Genomic DNA, 16,456 nt, shown 5'->3' on the forward strand with positions numbered 1-16,456 from the left:
TGCCAACCAGGTTATTTATTTATTTCATTTGTCTTCTATTACATTCTCCCCAAAGAGCTCAGAACGAGTTTTTATCCTAACGTGACACAGCATTTCTGGCGTTCTCGCTCACTGAGGCTGTACTTTAAGCACTGTGCCACACTGAGACACTGCTACAGTGAAATTCTATCGTTAAATCTCGACTCTTTTTGGAGCAGTACTAGCCTCACAAAAGCTAGCAACTGTTAAGTCCATTCATATTGATTCCATGTGCAAACATCTTATTGAGACAGAGATTGTACATTTCTAAAATCTGACCTTAATTAAGATTGCTAATTTAGCTGTTACTGTTAATCTGAACTAAATAAAAACCATACTTCAATTTCTGAGCACCTCTCGCTTATCCAGATTATTCTGCGATTTTCATGCTTAACTGTGCAGCTTGCCCAGGCTCTGCTCATGCGTACGCCCTCCTGCAAATACATGCCACGGCCAGTAATCAGGTCATTTAGCCATATTTCTGGTGCATTCTTTTTAGGATTACCCTTAAAGGCAAAAAATAACCCACTTATGTGAATCTAGGAGAAAGGGATTCACCTGGGAATTCTGGGGTGGACCAGAGTAGGAAGAAAGGATAAATAATCTGCTTGCCAGAGTTAACCATGTTTTCTTCGTGTGCAAACACCGTACTAGTCCTGAAACACTAGAGCTCCAAACTCCTGATCTGATGTTGTTTGTTGCTCAAGCATTGCATGTTAAGTGCCATGGAGAAATTTCATAAACTAAGGACTAGACTCAACAACTTAATCTAAACACTGAAGGAATTCAGAATAACCCTCAGGATATGAAGAGACACCATACATCACCTCATCTCCATATATATTTATCACAGGCTGAAAGCCAAGCACAGCAAGAAGTTTTTCACGGCTTGTGAGAAACTGGCATGTCCTGATTAGCAAAATCAGGAGAAGCAAAGCCAAGAGCGAATGTAGGACTTCACATTTTGCAACTCAAAAGAACAAAGAGCATGTTGATTCTCTTAAATCTTTTGGAAAATGCATAGGCCTGTGTATTCAAAGATCTGTTCAGAAGTGTGTCTCATGGACTTGCTTTTTAAACAGTACAGAAGAAATTCAACCCTTTGGCAAACGTAAGAATTTTAAAACCTTTCTACTGCTTAATGATTCTGTCAGAATCATGTGTAGGGAAAGCGAAATCACTGAAGCAGATGCAGACTAGCACTCTAGAGTAGCCCCATTAAGTTCATTAGCAATTAGACAAAGTTATGAATAGTATTTCATTTACATTCCTGGCTTTTCCCAATATTGCAGAACAGCTGTCTAGTGTCTTATAATTATTTATGTCTCTGTAGATATAGGCAGGGTGACAAGCGTTGTTTTATCAGGCTCACTGGCTATAAGAGACCACAGTTGTTGGAACGTGAGCATATAGAGGCTCTGAACTAAATGATTATGGGAGAGTGATTTGGGGGTTTTCACACCTACTCCACCCCATGCAAAACAACAAATGGCACATCATACTTGGCCACTGCAAAGGTATAAGCAATTAAAAACACACATAAGAACATAAGAATTGCCGCTGCTGGGTCGGACCAGTGGTCCATCATGCCCAGTAGTCCACTCACACGGCGGCCCTTTGGTCAAAGACCAGCACCCTGCGACTAGCCCTACCAGCATAAGTCCTTGTTCAGCAGGAACTTGTCTAACTTTGTCTTGAATCTCTGGAGGATGTTTTCCCCAATGACATACTCCGGAAGAGTGTTCCAGTTTTCTGGGTGAAGAACTTCCTTACGTTTGTACAGAATCTATCTATTCCTAGAAAAGAAATTCACAGAAAAGTTCACATATAATTTTCATCCTGAACGCTATGGGGCTCATAATCCACCCCCCCCCCCCCAAAAAAAAAAGAGTGGCCTTCCAAGTACCGATAATCAAAGCTGGTTTTAAACATATCTAAAACCAGCTTAGGCCTGTCCCCTGCCTCTAAACACCTAGAGCGAAAAGAGGCGTTTTTAGAGGGGAAAAGGCGGGAGGTGGGCCAACCTAGACTAAGTCGTACAGCAAGTATAACTAAAAACTTGAGCAGGTTACCCAGGTGAAACTTATACTTTTTGACTTAGACCAAGTCAAAACAGGTATAAGTTCCGAAAAGGGGCTGCTGAGCTGATCGCGGCTGCTGTGATCAGCTCAGCGGCCCCGGTAACCTGCCCACCCCCCACCACAAGGATCACGGCAGGAGAGACGCCTCATCTCCCCTGCCGCAATCGCGATCCTCCCCCCGAACTGCTGCGGTTCAAGGCAGTTCGGGGGATCACGATAGGAGAGATAGCCAATCTCTCCTGCAGCGATTGCAATCCACCTCTCCCACAGAATACCGGTAGGAGGGAGCCCAGCCCCTCCTGCCAAGGCGTGAGCCCCGCAACCCTCCCACCCCTCTTAAAATACGGGCAGGAAGGATCCCAGGCCTTCCCTGCCATGGCGACCCCCCTACCTCCTTTAAAGTACAGGCAGGAGGGATCCCACAATGCACATACACCCCTGAACCCCTGATTGCCCCCACGAACCCCCCCCTTACTTATAGTCAGTTGGTTGGATGGACAGGTCACAAGCCCGTTTGCCCTGCCATCCTCTGAATGGTGGGGCTTAGGGCTTGATTGGGCCAGGCTCCTAAGGCTCCACCCACAGGAGGAGCCTTAGGTGCCTGGGCCAACCAGAATTGACCTAGTTGCTTAAGCCCCTCCTGTGGGCTGGGTTGACTTTCCATCTTGGTATTATTTGTTATTCACTATAGTTCTATTTTTCTCTAACTTTTTTCCATCTTCTTTTTTGTTCCTTTCCTTGTAATTGGCTTAGTGTTATCTGTTCTATGGTTTTACTTATCAGTTTGCTATTACTTGGATTTCTCCAGATCCTTATCTCTTTTTACTACTGGCTGCACATTTTTCTTTCACCACCATTTGGGTCACTCACACATATACGTTATTATTTCTTTATATCTCACATCCGGTTATGATATCTTCTGTAGGACCCCTGAGGAAGGAGTGCTCCGTATTGGGTCTGGTGCAGACTTGCACAGTCTGTGTCCGTATATGGCCGTTTGGGGGATGATGGGCTGGGGAGGGCTTCAATGGCCGGGAGGGTGTAGATGGGCTGGAGTAGGTTTTAATGGAGATTTTGGCAGTAGGAACCCAAGCACAGTACCGGGTAGAACTTTGGATTCTTGCCCAGAAATAGCTAAGAAAAAATTTAAATTGAATCAGGTTGGGCAGACTGGATGGACTTTATCTGCCGTCATCTACTATATTACTATATGTTACTATGAATATTGGGACCAGTCCTTTTTTTATGCATTTTGTTGTTAGATTTTTTTGTTTTTGTGATTTTAATAAACTCCTTTATCCTGTCCATTTTCTTGCGGTATTGTTTTTGTTTGCTTGAACGTAGAGGTAGGCCATTCTCATTTGGGATGGTTTTTTTTTGAGAATGGACATTTTCCGTGCTGCTACTTTCAGCATTTAGGGCCCCCGGCCTTAGACGGGTTTTTAAAAATTATTAGCTCCCCACTAGACAGTTGCATGTAGCAAATCGCATCCTATACAGAAAGTGAGCATTAAATACCCCCCAGAGGCACCGTTTTGTCACCTGTGCGGGAAAGCTTAACCCGAAGGGAATTGGTTGGTCCTCGAGTTACAGACGCCCCGACTTAAGTACGCCTTGGACTTAAGGATGCGGTTGGCGGGTGTCAAGTGGCCAATTCAGGGGTGAGACGCTTGGGGGCCTGTCAGGGGCTTCCTACTCGACAGACCAAAGGAAGCCCTGGGGGGGGGAGAGAAAAGTGTTTCTGACATGCACCCCCTCCCCCCCCCCCTTCACACTATTCCTGGTGGCTGCAACTTACAGGCGCTGCTGGACGTCGCTTCTTTGGTCCCGAGACGAGACGGGTGACAGCGGGGGCGCCGCGGGCCTCAGATACGGAGAGCAACGGAGGCTCGCTACCCTCGGCCCCCCCCCCTCCCAAGCATTCGGCAGGGAAGGGGTTAAGCCGGGCTGCAAACCAGGAGCGTCCACGTCGGGCACAAAGGCGTGCGTGCGCGCCAACCTCCCCGGAGGGAAAGAAAGAGCCTGCGCGTGCCGGGGAAATGACACCTGCAGGACGGGAGGACTTACTGCAGCCCGAGCCGCCCACACTTGCTGCTCGGCAAAGGAACGTCAAAGAACGCCCGCGTTGGCCCCGCCCCTCCTGAAAGACGACTGCAAAGCGCAGGCGTTATCCAGGGACAGCGGGCTGATGTCACCGACGGAGCCACTTTAAGAAATCAAAAAGTTCGCGATAGCCCGAACCGCGCATGCGCCAGTGCCTTCCCGCCCGAGCAGGGCACAGGGTCCCTCAGTTAAGATGAGCCAACCCGGGGAGGTGGGTGGTTTGGGAGAATATCAGCCTTTTGTCCCTGGATAACACCTGTTACGGGAAGGGACAAGCAGGCAGCATATTCTCACTGATGGGTGACCTCCAAGCTAAGAGATGCCCAAAGAAAATATCACTGGAAATACAGAGTGGCCGAAGTGCCCATCCCATCTGAGGAAAAAATCCAGACTGGTGTGGATAAAAAAAAAAAAAAAAGTTAGGGAGAAGTTCATTGTGGCTTTTAGTCATGTACAGTCCAAAGTATACAAAAGAGGTTCTCCACTTTGGACGTGTACATAGAACCACCTTGTCATGATGGAAAACTGTGAAGGATGAATCTGCTACAAATGTTTGGAACTCACCAACCCTCCCGGTAGAGGTGAGAGCAGTAAGAAAAAGCTACTTTCAGGCAAGAAACTGAAGAGGATCTGTGGCCATTAATTGAAATGGTAGCCTCAAACAAACTGGAAAGAACTACAGTAAATTCCCAGATGGCATGAGGAGACTGCCAGGATGGTTTCACAGGAAAAAAAAACCCCTACCAGAAATCTGAAAACCAAGTGAAGGGGACTACCAATAGGGCCCAAACAACAGGAAAAAACAGGAGTTGAGGTTACACATGAAAAATCCCTGTCATGAATCTGGAAACCAGAGGATAAGCAGTAAGAGGTTGACCCTCAACTGATAAAAGAAAAAAAAAAAAAGCAATAGCACTTAAAAGAAGTCTGAGAGATATAGACTTAAGACTAAAATGAAATTAAAAAAAAAAGAAAATAATCCATGAGCAATTCCACTATGTAGGAATATGGAACATGAAGATAAAGAAGACATCAATAAGAAAAACCTAGACCACTTGTGATGGAAACATTGTTGAGTGGCTGGTTTCCTGGAGACATCCAGAAGATAACCAAGAGGCGGAGAAAGACACAACCTGAGAAAAATCAACTGACAAGGCCAATCATTGCAGATTGGAATATATCAGAGACTTCTGAGTCAGAGTGAACCGAGTAGGAAATATCAGAAGAGGCAAGGTCCCCCTCAAACGGAATTGAAGGAGAAGGGAGAACTCATGTTGCCTGGGCCACCATGAAGCAAAGAGAAAATGGCGGCTGCTTCTCTCTTGAGCTGAAATAAAATGCTCAAGAGGAGAAGTGGAGGGAATGCATATAGAAAAACATGCCCGTCCAATCCAGAAGAAAAACATCTACTGCCAGACGGAGAAGGGAGTGAAGTCTGGAGCAAATCTGGGGCAACTGGTCATTGTGAGGAGTCGTAAACAAATTCACTTATGTGGTGTCCCATTGATGGACTGGAGTATTGTAGAGTTGAAAGGCTACCCCTTGAAGAATTCTGCTAAGGATTCTACTCCCCATGAATGCAGATAGGCAGCAAGAGCAGATTGCAAGCTGTCGCCCAAGTCCAGGTATACTAGGCCTCCTGACACAACAGGAGAGAGCCTGTGCCTCCTTGCTTTTTGATGTAGTACATTGCTACTTGAATGACCGTGCCAAGGAGAAGAGCTTGAGGGCAGAGTAGATGATGAAAAACCTTGAGGACATAAAACATCACTGAGTTCTAGGAACTTGATGTGAAATGTTCCATTTCCTGGTGGTCCAAAGACCCCGAGTTTGCAGATCATCCATATGAGCCCCCCATGTGTAAAAAGATGTGTCAGTCGTGATGAGCATATAATGAGGGGACAAATAAAAAATAAGATCTCTGTAAAGATTAGAAGAGATCATCCATAATTGAAGCGACTGTACATGAGACGATGTTATAGATATACATGCTTTGATAGACGATCCGTCACCTGAGACCACTGGGAAACAAGAATCCACTGAGGAATGCAAAAATATAGTCCTACCTGCAGTAGAACATGAACAGTTGAAACCCTGTGGCTCAGAAAAAAACATCATGTGTCTTGCAAAGATGGTGTGAAAAGGAAGCAACTGCTGACACAGACGGATGAGAGTCTGAAGGCTATCTGGAGGAAGAAACGCTCTCATGAGAGTGTTCGTTAGGATTGCCCCAATGAATTATAGACATGATTACGGTGAATTTAATTTCAAAGCTTAGAACCAGAAGAATAGAGATGGTCTGAGAAGTTGCTCAGACCACTTCCTGAGAAGAAAGAGCCTTGATGAACCAGACGTTCAGAGAAAGAAAAAACCTGAAGGCCGTGTAATCGGATAGATGCCATCACAATCAGACACATCGTGAAGACTGAAGATGCCAGACCGAAAAGAAGGACTCTGTACTGGTAATGGCAACGACTGAGTTGAACTCAAAGGTATATTCTAAAAACCGTAGGAAGTGGCGATTTCCTTGAGATCCAGGAAGCATACATAGCTAGTAGGTCTGAATGAGGAGAAACGAGTGAAATACCTCCCGACCAGAAAAATGATGAGAGCTCTGAGATCCAGGAAAAATCTCAGTCCTCCAGTGCACTTGGGAATCAAGTGGAAATGGGATAAGAATCCCTGACTCCACAAATCAAAGAGGACTCTTCGATGACAATCAGCAAAAGAAAAAAGGGAGGACTGTGTGGGATCCAAACAGACTCTCTTAGAAAAAAGGTCTGAGAGCAGGATGAAAACATTGAGTATAGAAAACCTGCCGTATGAAGAAAACCCAGAGAACTAAGGTGATGAACTCTCAGTAATGCATGGAGGAACTGAAGACAGCCTCCGATTGTAGTACTTGAGTATGCCTTAAATATAGGAAAAAATGTAACCGCTAATCTTCATTGAGAAGATTGAGATGAAGGTGAAGACAGTTATTTGGTCTTGACCAGAGAGTTTCAAGTTTATTAGGATTTTATATACCGCCTATCAAGGTTATCTAAGCGGTTTTTACAATCAGGTACTCAAGCATTTTCCCTCTCTGTCCCGGAGGGCTCACAATCTATCTAATGTACCTGGGGCTATGGAGGATTAAGTGACTTGCCCAGGGTCACAAGGAGCAGCGCGGGGTTTGAACCCACAACCCCAGGGTGCTGAGGCTGTAGATCCAACCACTGCGCCACACACTCCTCCACTTGGTCTAGCAAAACAGACAACTGCATGTCCTAGCGGGACCACAGAAGTACCAAAAAAGTCATGCCCCAAACAAGGCATATTTACTAGCCTGTCCTGGTGGGTAATGTTGAAGTCACACTCGAAGTCAGACCAGGTGCTGAAAAACACAGGTACTGTACGTGTAAGCAGAGAAAAGTGGAACGTGACATGGAAAAATTTATGCCAAGTAAAGCGGTTACTGAACCAGTGAGGCAGCATAGGAATCTGGGAAGCCGATTAGCCAATCGGTCCCTAATCTAGCCCACTCTACCCAGAAAGACAGAGGCCTACACACTAGCCTGTAGAATTGACTCCCCCAGTATGGATTTATTGAAACAGCCTCAGTGTTTCTAAAGGTATATAAAAAAAAAATAAATCATTGAGTAGTTAACTATAGGTCAAGGAAAATAAAAGTCCTTAGTCAAAGTAATGACTTTGCAAAGGTAACTTCCAAGGAAATGGCACAAAGTGCAGACATTCCCCTAAGAAATCGTGAAAAAATAAAATCTTAACCCTACTGACAGTGGCGTACCTAGCATATGTAACACCCGGGGTCCATCATTTTTTGACGCCCCACCCATCTGTATGAAAAACATGATTTTTAGTAACAATCCATATGTCACACATGAATATCTAGGAAAAGGCAGCATCTTACATACTGCAATGAGCAGTACATCACTAAACCCATTGTAAAACTAAACAAGCCAGACTAGTACAGATCAATCCTACACATTAAATCCTAACAGAAAACCTGTCTTTTCGAACACACAGAACACCTTCGCCTAGTATGTAATCACAAACTAACTCCTCCCCCTTTTACAAAACTGTAGCGTGGTTTTTAGCCACAGTGGTAACAGCTTAGATGCCAACGCTAAAAAACGCTCTACAGTTTTGTAAATGGGGAGATAGAATAAAAATACGTAAAGGTTAAACTGAAGCACCAAGAAGCTGGACTCTGCATACAATGCAACATCACAGAAACAGCGCCACATCTCACCTAAAGCAAACAATAAATAGAATTTTTTTCTACCTTGTCTTCTCTGGTTTCTGCTTACCTCATCTTTTTGACACTCTCTTCCTTTCATTCACTGTCTACCCTCTCTCTGCCCCTTCTATATGGCATCTTCTCTCTTTCTATTCCCGTTCTAGAAACTTATGCATCCCCCTTCCATTTCTCCCTTCACCCTCATTAGTCTGGCATCCATCTTCCTCCCTTCCCTCCTCCAATGGTCTGGTATCTCTCCTCTCCTCTTCTTCCCTTCCCTCTCCCACACTGTCTGGCATTTCACGCTTTCCTCTCCGTTCCCCCCCACTTTCATCAGCATCTGCCCCCTTTCTCTCCCTCCAACCCAATTCCATGCAGTATCCTTCCCTCTTATGTCTTTCCCTGCAATTCCATCAGCATCTGCCCCTTTCACTCCCTCCACCACGCTTCCATACCACCCTGACCCCCTTTCTCACCCTTCACCATGATTCCAAACCACCCTGACCCCTCTTTGTCACCCTTCACCATGATTCCATACCACCCTGACCCCCCTTTGTCACCCTCCACACCCTTCCATACCACCCTGACCCCCTTTCTCACCCTTCACCATGATTCCATACCACCTTGACCCCTTTTGTCACCCTTCACCATGATTCCATACCACCCTGATCCCCCTTTGTCACCCTTCACCAAGATTTCATACCACCCTGACTACCTTTCTCACCCTCCACACCCTTCCGTGCCACCCTGACCTCCTTTCACCACCCTACTATGCTCCTTTCTTTCTCCATCCCAAAGGTCCCGCAATGACTGCTTCTGCTCTGGATGGAAGAGGTAAGTGATGTCGGAGGGGGCTGGGCCGGCAGATACAGTTAGTTGCGGCTGCTGGTCCACCCCCCCCCCCTGTCACTTACCGCTTCCGGAACAGAGGCGGTAGACAGTGCAGTCATCGCGGGACCTTTTCACTTCAGCGTGGCTGCTAACTCTGCTTTAAGTATGGCAGCCGCGCTGAGGTGCCGTTTGAAGCAGCACGGGAGGTTCCGGGTCCGGCCAGCTGTGCACTCTCTTGGAGTGTGCACCCGGGGCGGTCCACCCCCTCTTGGTACGCCACTGCCTACTGAAGTGGAAAAAGAAGCATGTGGTGAAAAAACCCACCGCTTCAGAGAGATATGGGGTATTGCTCAAGCCCCCCCCCCCCCTCAGAGATTCAATCCCAAACTATACAGAATCGATGGCAGGTAGTCAGTGTCGAAGGCTGAAGACAGTTGAATGACTGCAAGGCCTTCCCATACCGAATCGACACCGGCAACGTGAAAGAAGACCGCCGTCGCTTTATACTTAAGACTCCTGTGAAAATGCTACTGGTGTCAAGAACTGAGACCGGATTGGCACCAGAAGTTGACATAAGCGTTGAACATACAGTTGAACATGGCGGTGTCGACATGAAGGAAATCTGCTAAAAAGGAAAACACCGGTATTGCTGGCTGCATCGCCGGTACCATCGGTGTGAGGAAAAATTTCAGAAGGAAAGAAAAAACACCAGTACCTTGGTTCTATGAACTGGTACCATCGGTGTCGCTCCACGCTTCCAAGATGAGTATGCCTGTATCAAGGCACTCATCAATATCGAAGCAGAGCCGGAAAGAAAAAACACTGGTACCCTTGGCCTATGAACCCTAGACATGAAGAAAGACCTGGTGAAACTTAAAGAATACAGTGGTACCTTGGTTTACGAGCATAATTCGTTCCAGAAGCATGCTCGTAAACCAAGATATACTTGTGTATCAAAGTGAGTTTCCCCATAGGAAATAATGGAAACTCGCTTTGATACGTTCCCACCCTCCGAGGCCAGCGGCGCTGCTCTATCCCCCCCCAAGAACCAGCATTGCTCCCCTCGAAGGCCCCCCCTGCGATCCGGCCCCCCCCCCCCCCCCCGCGATTCGGTACCCCCAGCCGCAATCTGAAGTTCCCCAGACCCACCCGAACCCACTTCTTACTGTCATCTCGGCACCGGCATCGGCATGTCCTGTGTGTTGGTGCCGGTGCCCAAAGATCAGCCTCCTCTTCTTGCTGGGCCTTGAACATCTGCACATGCTCAAGGCCTACGAATTTACGCTCTCTCCGAGCATCTGCGCATGCTCAAGGCCTGCGAGTTCACGCTCTCTCCGAGAATCTCGGAGAGAGCGTGAACTCGTAGGCCTTGAGCATGCGCAGATGTTCAAGGCCCAGCAAGAAGAGGAGGCCGATCTTTGGGCACCGGCACCAACGCACAGGACATGCCGGTGCCGAGGCCCAGATAACACTAAGAAGCGGGTTCGGGTGGGTCTGGGGGACTTCAGATTGCGGTGGGGGGGGAGGGCCGGATTGCGGGGGGGAGGGTGCCGGATCGCAGGGGGCGCTGCTCGCAAATCGAGGCACGCTCAGTTTCCGAGGCGCTGATTTTGCGAATGTTTTGCTCGTCTTGCAAAACACTCGCAAACCGGTGCACTCGTAAACCGAGGTACCACTGTAGTCTGAAATTTGGCAGCTAAAATTTCATGCTAAGAAACGCAAGGTCATGAATTTGGGCTGCAAAAATCCGAAGGAACGGTACAGTTTAGGGAGTGAAGAACTTATGTGCACGACAGAAGAACGAGACTTAGGTATGATTGTATGTGGCCAGTAGGAAAAAGGAGGTATTGATGCCCCTGTATAAAACTTTGGTGAATATTTAGAATATTGTGCACAATACTGGAGGCCGCACCTTCAAAAAGTTATAAAAAGGATGGAGCTGGCCCAGAGGAAGGCTACTAAAATGGTGCTTGGTCTTCGTCAGAAGGCATATGGGGACAGACTTTAAGATCCCAATCTGTAAGCTTTTGTGGAAAGGCAGGAGAGGGGAGATATGATAGTGCCATTTAAATAAAAACTACCTGAACAACCGCCTCATCCACAACACCTCAACCAGACATAGGAAAACTCACACTCCATTCTCATACCCCCCAATTAAGGAGGTCAAATGGAAAAAATTATATGATGGCTTTCTAGCCACTCAAGCAGCCAAACTAGACAACCAAATCACCAATCTACTGACGGCATCCCTAGACTACAAAACTTTTAGAAAATAAATAAAGACCATACTCTTCAAGAAATCCCTGAAAAAGAAATAACACCGCAAGTTTCAAACACCTCCTCTCACTAAAGCCAACTACCCTACACAAATAACCATACTCATTTCTTACTATCTTTGAAAATGACCAGATATCTTTTTGGGAAGATCTTTTTGTAATACATCCTTGATAATTCTTTTGTAATCCGCCTTGAACCGCAAGGTAATGGCGGAATAGAAGCCCTAATGTAATGTAATGTAAATATCTACGTGATGTAAATGTGCATGAATCGAGTCTCTCATTTGAAAGGAAGCTCTGGAATGAGAGGGCATAGGATGAAGTTAAGAGGTGATAGATATGTGGAACAGTCTCCCAGAAGAGATGGTGGAGACAGAGACTGCGTCTGAATTCAAGAAAGCCTGGGATAGACATGTGAGATCTCTTAGAGAGAGGAAGAGATAATGGTTACTGCAGATGGGCAGACTGGATGGGCCATTTGGCCTTTATCTGCCATCATGTTTCTCTGTTTACTATATTACTACGAGGGGGTGCTGAAAAGTTCTCAGCTCAACCAACCAATTCCCTAAAATCTGAGTGTTATTTTGCCACTGTGGCTGAAAAGAGTGTTATCCTATTTCGTTAAGTGCCAATTTGCAGAAACAAAATTCTCTGTTTTGACATCATTTCAGATCATTGATTGAACCGTATCCACGTCATTCTCTTCTTGGTTGGGCTGAGAACTTTTCAGCGCCCCCTCGGATGTTAATTCATTGCATTATGCTCAATTTAACTCATCTTCTCCTTCTCCTCCAAAGTTTCAAAAAGTCCAAAAGAAGAATGAGAGCGAAAATACAAAAGAAGTTCAAAAGGAAACAAACAGCAGTTTTTGTTGAGGCACAAAATAATTTATTGCAGTCACACATCTTTAAAATCTGTCAACATAATTACTTGCAATCGGAAATAATCTGTCTTTTTTCCAAACTGATGTTTAAAAAATATGTGCCACATGATTTGCAGTACAAAACAACTTCTATTGATTTTTTTTAAACAAAATATTGCAATTATATACTACATCTATTCACATTATACTGTATTTCAAATTGACTGGCCTTTGTAAACAAAGAAGAAACACATGTTGGTAATCTTAAAATGGGTGTTTGTAGGTATACTTATTTTTTATTTAAAATTTTTTTTTTACTCGCTAACATCTTACAATGCTGAGTGAGTTACAAGAAAACATTCATAATTAAAATGACATACTATTATCAAACAGACAAATATGCTATATAGGTAGGGTTCAGTTCATTTTCTGTTACTGCATTCAGTGGCGTAGTAGGGGGTATGTGTGTGGGGGGAGCACTGGCACCCCTCCTGCTCTCCACCCCCTTCCCACTCCTCCCCCTGCCACGCGCGTGCCCCTTCCCTTCCCCCGTATTCTTTCTAACTTCAGCACGAGCAGCCATGATGTAGGTGCATCAGCTTTGGCGCGTCCTCTGACGTCACTTCCAGGACCTGGGCCTAGGAAATGACATCAGAGAGACTGCGGAAGTGGACCCTGCTCGTGCCGAAGATAAAAAGGTATGCGGATGGGGTGGGGAAGAAGGCTGACTGCATTGACCCCTGGATTTTTAGTTTGTGGAAGCTTGCATTTCAGTCATATACTAGCTTAGTGCACGGCTTTCTTACATAAGTGTGATGCCAAGTTTGTGCATGCTGATGCAGTAAAATGTATGCAAAGAGGATCCACGCAGAAAGGGCACACAGTTGTGTGCTTGTGGCAGCTAGAACTTATGCACAAGTATGCACACTCGTCTGCACGGGCACTGGAATGTTATTCTGTGCACACAGCTTTTTTTACTACGTGCAGAGAAAACATTTCAACCCATGCACAGATGAATGTGAAGCTCTGGGCAACCAAGAATATTTTTAAAAAACAACAAACCAACTCTCTCTATTGAAGAATGCAATGCAATTGCAGTAATGCAAACATAACCGACATCCTTCAAGCGTTGGCGGTGTTACAGAATGGAGGACAACAGCAGGATGATGCCATAAGAGCAGCCTTTTTAATGATGCTTTTCAATACATTTTGATGTAGCTTCGCGGTGAATTGTTGAAAAAGGAAAGACAAGCACATTACTTTATGTTTTATTCTTTCCTCTTTTCTTAAATGAATGTATTTCTATTATCTACCCTCACTGTCTAGTCTGATAAATTGACACTCCCTTTATGCTTTTTCAGGAACAGAAAAGAAAAGTTGCCAGTCTCTCTTGCAGGCAGTAAAGAGAAGAAACAGGTATGAAATCTCAACTAACGCAATTGCTGAAAAAGAGAAATTAGATTCTTACCTGCTAATTTACTTTCTTTTAGCTTCTCCAGACCAGTAGAGGTTAATCTTTACGAATGGGTATATATCCAATCATGACCAGCAGGTGGAGACTGAAAACAAAACTATGGAATAGTATATAATATATTCCCTTTTCTACTCTCATCAGTCTGCCGAATGGCCAAGCAGAACCAAGAACGGAAAACAGAAATAAACAATACTCCGAACAGGAGTAACAACTAACATACCCAAATGCTGTTGGAAAATGCAGAGGAGAAATACCCGAAGGAAAATGAGCCCACAGCTCGCCAGCCGAGCCACAGCCGCTGTTCTTTAATTCTCCCCGGCCCTAGAAAAATACTAGAACCCACAGCAAAAAACAAAACTGCCCATGCAACAGCCCCAACACAACAATAACAGACAGGGTGGGGACCTCTACTGGTCTGGAGAAGCTAAAAGAAAGTAAATTAGCAGGTAAGAACCTAATTTCTCCTTCTTTAGCACTCTCCAGACCAGTAGAGGTTAATCTTTACGAATGGGACGTACTAAAGCAGTCCCTCACATGGGCGGGACCCCTGAAAGGCTGACACCAGAACACGCACACCGAACACCGTGTCCCGACGCGCCTGAACATCTACCCGAAAGTATCTGACAAAGGAATGCAAGGAAGACCAAACCGCAGCCTTACAAATGTCGACTGGAGGCGTCTCCCATGCTGCCTGACACGGAGCGGCTAGATATGATCTGGCAGAGAGTGGGCAAACTCCAGAGCATAACCATCCCGACCACCACCAGGACCCACTGATCAGACGTGATCTCGGCCCACTCGGGAAACAAGTTGCGCAGGCAGGCACCCACTGAAACCAAAGGGGGCCATCGTGCAGAACAGGCAGCAGGGGAACCGGTGGGGGGATTCCCAGCCCCCCTACCGGCCCCCCCCAAAGGACTGCATGCACTGAGCCAACTGACCCCGGGGAAAAACCGGAAGCCTGGAAAGAAGCAGCCCCACGCCCCGGGTGAAACTTGCGAAATTCCAGCAGACGCCTTCGGGCAGTGCCACCCTGTGATGCTGGGCGGGCACGGTCCTCAGGCAGACGGGGCACCTTGGAGTCCGTCAGAGTCTGAACCAACTTATCTAGTCCTCTCCAAATAAAAACGAACTCCAAAAGGGAAATTTTGGAAGTTCAGTTTTGGACACGGCACTGCTGACCAAGCACAAAGCCACAAGGTAAGACACGCAGCCACCAAAAGCCCCAGACTTAGCCGCAGGCCGCACCAAGTCATAAAGAGCATCCGAGAGGAACGAGGCAGCCATCTTAATCTTCGCAACCTCTTGATCCACTAAGGACCAGTCATCAGACTCACGATCCAGGACACGCTCAGACCACCGAAACACGGTGCAAGCCCCACACAAATAGCCGCCTGGACCCCCAATGCAGAGACATCAAAATTCTGCTTAAGTGTCTCTAATGTATGCTCCTCAGAGACCCTACGGGCCGAACCGCCCGCAACAGGCACGGTTTGCTGCTTAGCAATCGCCGAGACCACCGTGTCCACAACTGGCGAAATTAAGGTAGCTCTATCCCCCATCCGGGATGGGATACCAACGAGCCAAGGCGCACGCCAACGGCGTATTCTACTGTGCTAGCACGATATCATGAAAATCCTGATACACAGGAAAAGAGCAGGAAACAGGACAGACCCCCTGAAGCAGAGTGGCCCCCATATGCGGTGTCTCCGGTGGCGCAACTTCAAAAATGCAGCACTGAGGAAACCTACTAAATCAGGTCTAAAAACGCATCCCTCTGAATAAAAGGCGCACCATGGACGCCTCTGCGCTGGAAGGTGGGAAACCCGACGCCCCGCTGCCAGCAGCCATCACTTCTAGAGGATCCTGGAAGCCCGCCAAAGCAACCAGGTCCTCATCCACGCCAACACGCTGGTCCGACCACCAATCCGCAATCCAAGCCCCCCGCGGACGCTTGGATGAGGGAGGAGGAAGAGGGGACGCCAAATGAAAAGAGGGAGGCAAAGCCATAGGGGGTGTGGAAGGAAACTACCCCCAAAACTCCACAGGCGCACGTGGGACCCCCAACTGTCTGCACAAAGAAAGAAATTAAATTGGGGGAAAAAACCCCGGGGTTCCCCAGGGACTCCCTGCCCCAGCAGGAGGTCCCTGCTGAAACCTGCCCCTGTGTTTGCAATTCAGGGGGGAAGGTCACCTGAGGTTGCAGACAAAATGGAGGGGTCTGTCAAAATGGCGTAGATCCCGCCAAAAATAACCCCTCCAGGGCCTGTAGCGGCTGGGAAACCTAAACTGTCCCAGATGCTAAAGCACACAAGTCAGCATCAGCTGTTGAAAAAATCAGCTGAGAGGGAATCCTTTCTCCCCTACCGTCGGCGGTTCGTGGAATCCCTCCAGAGGTAGTAAGAGCAGACCGGGCTGCCTCACTGCCTTCAGCTGGCTCACGAGGCACTAAGGCCGGGGTGCTCTGGACGCCTGCTGCCGACGGAGCGCCCACCACCTCACCGGCCCAAACCGCCGAGTTCAGGCTGTCTGCGAATACCTTGCAGCTGGACCAAATTGTGTCCCACT

The 16,456-nt window shown here is 46.9% G+C and overlaps 1 protein-coding gene across 4 annotated transcripts in view; it reads right to left on the reverse strand.

Annotated features, from left to right (window-relative positions):
- Window positions 1-4,094, reverse strand: part of MAN2A2 (mannosidase alpha class 2A member 2) — a 115,056-nt gene extending 110,962 nt beyond the window's left edge. For 3 of the 4 annotated variants that reach the window (XM_033920504.1, XM_033920505.1, XM_033920502.1), the window contains exon 1: window positions 1,671-1,725. The gene's annotated coding sequence lies outside the window, so the exon portion shown is untranslated. Of the gene's footprint in view, window positions 1-1,670; window positions 1,726-3,897 lie in introns of those variants that run through there. The other variant, XM_033920503.1, reaches the window with a different exon arrangement.
- Window positions 4,095-16,456: the final 12,362 nt, after the last annotated feature.

Source organism: Geotrypetes seraphini, chromosome 14 (genome assembly GCF_902459505.1).
Source record: "Geotrypetes seraphini chromosome 14, aGeoSer1.1, whole genome shotgun sequence".
Lineage (NCBI taxonomy): Eukaryota > Metazoa > Chordata > Amphibia > Gymnophiona > Dermophiidae > Geotrypetes > Geotrypetes seraphini.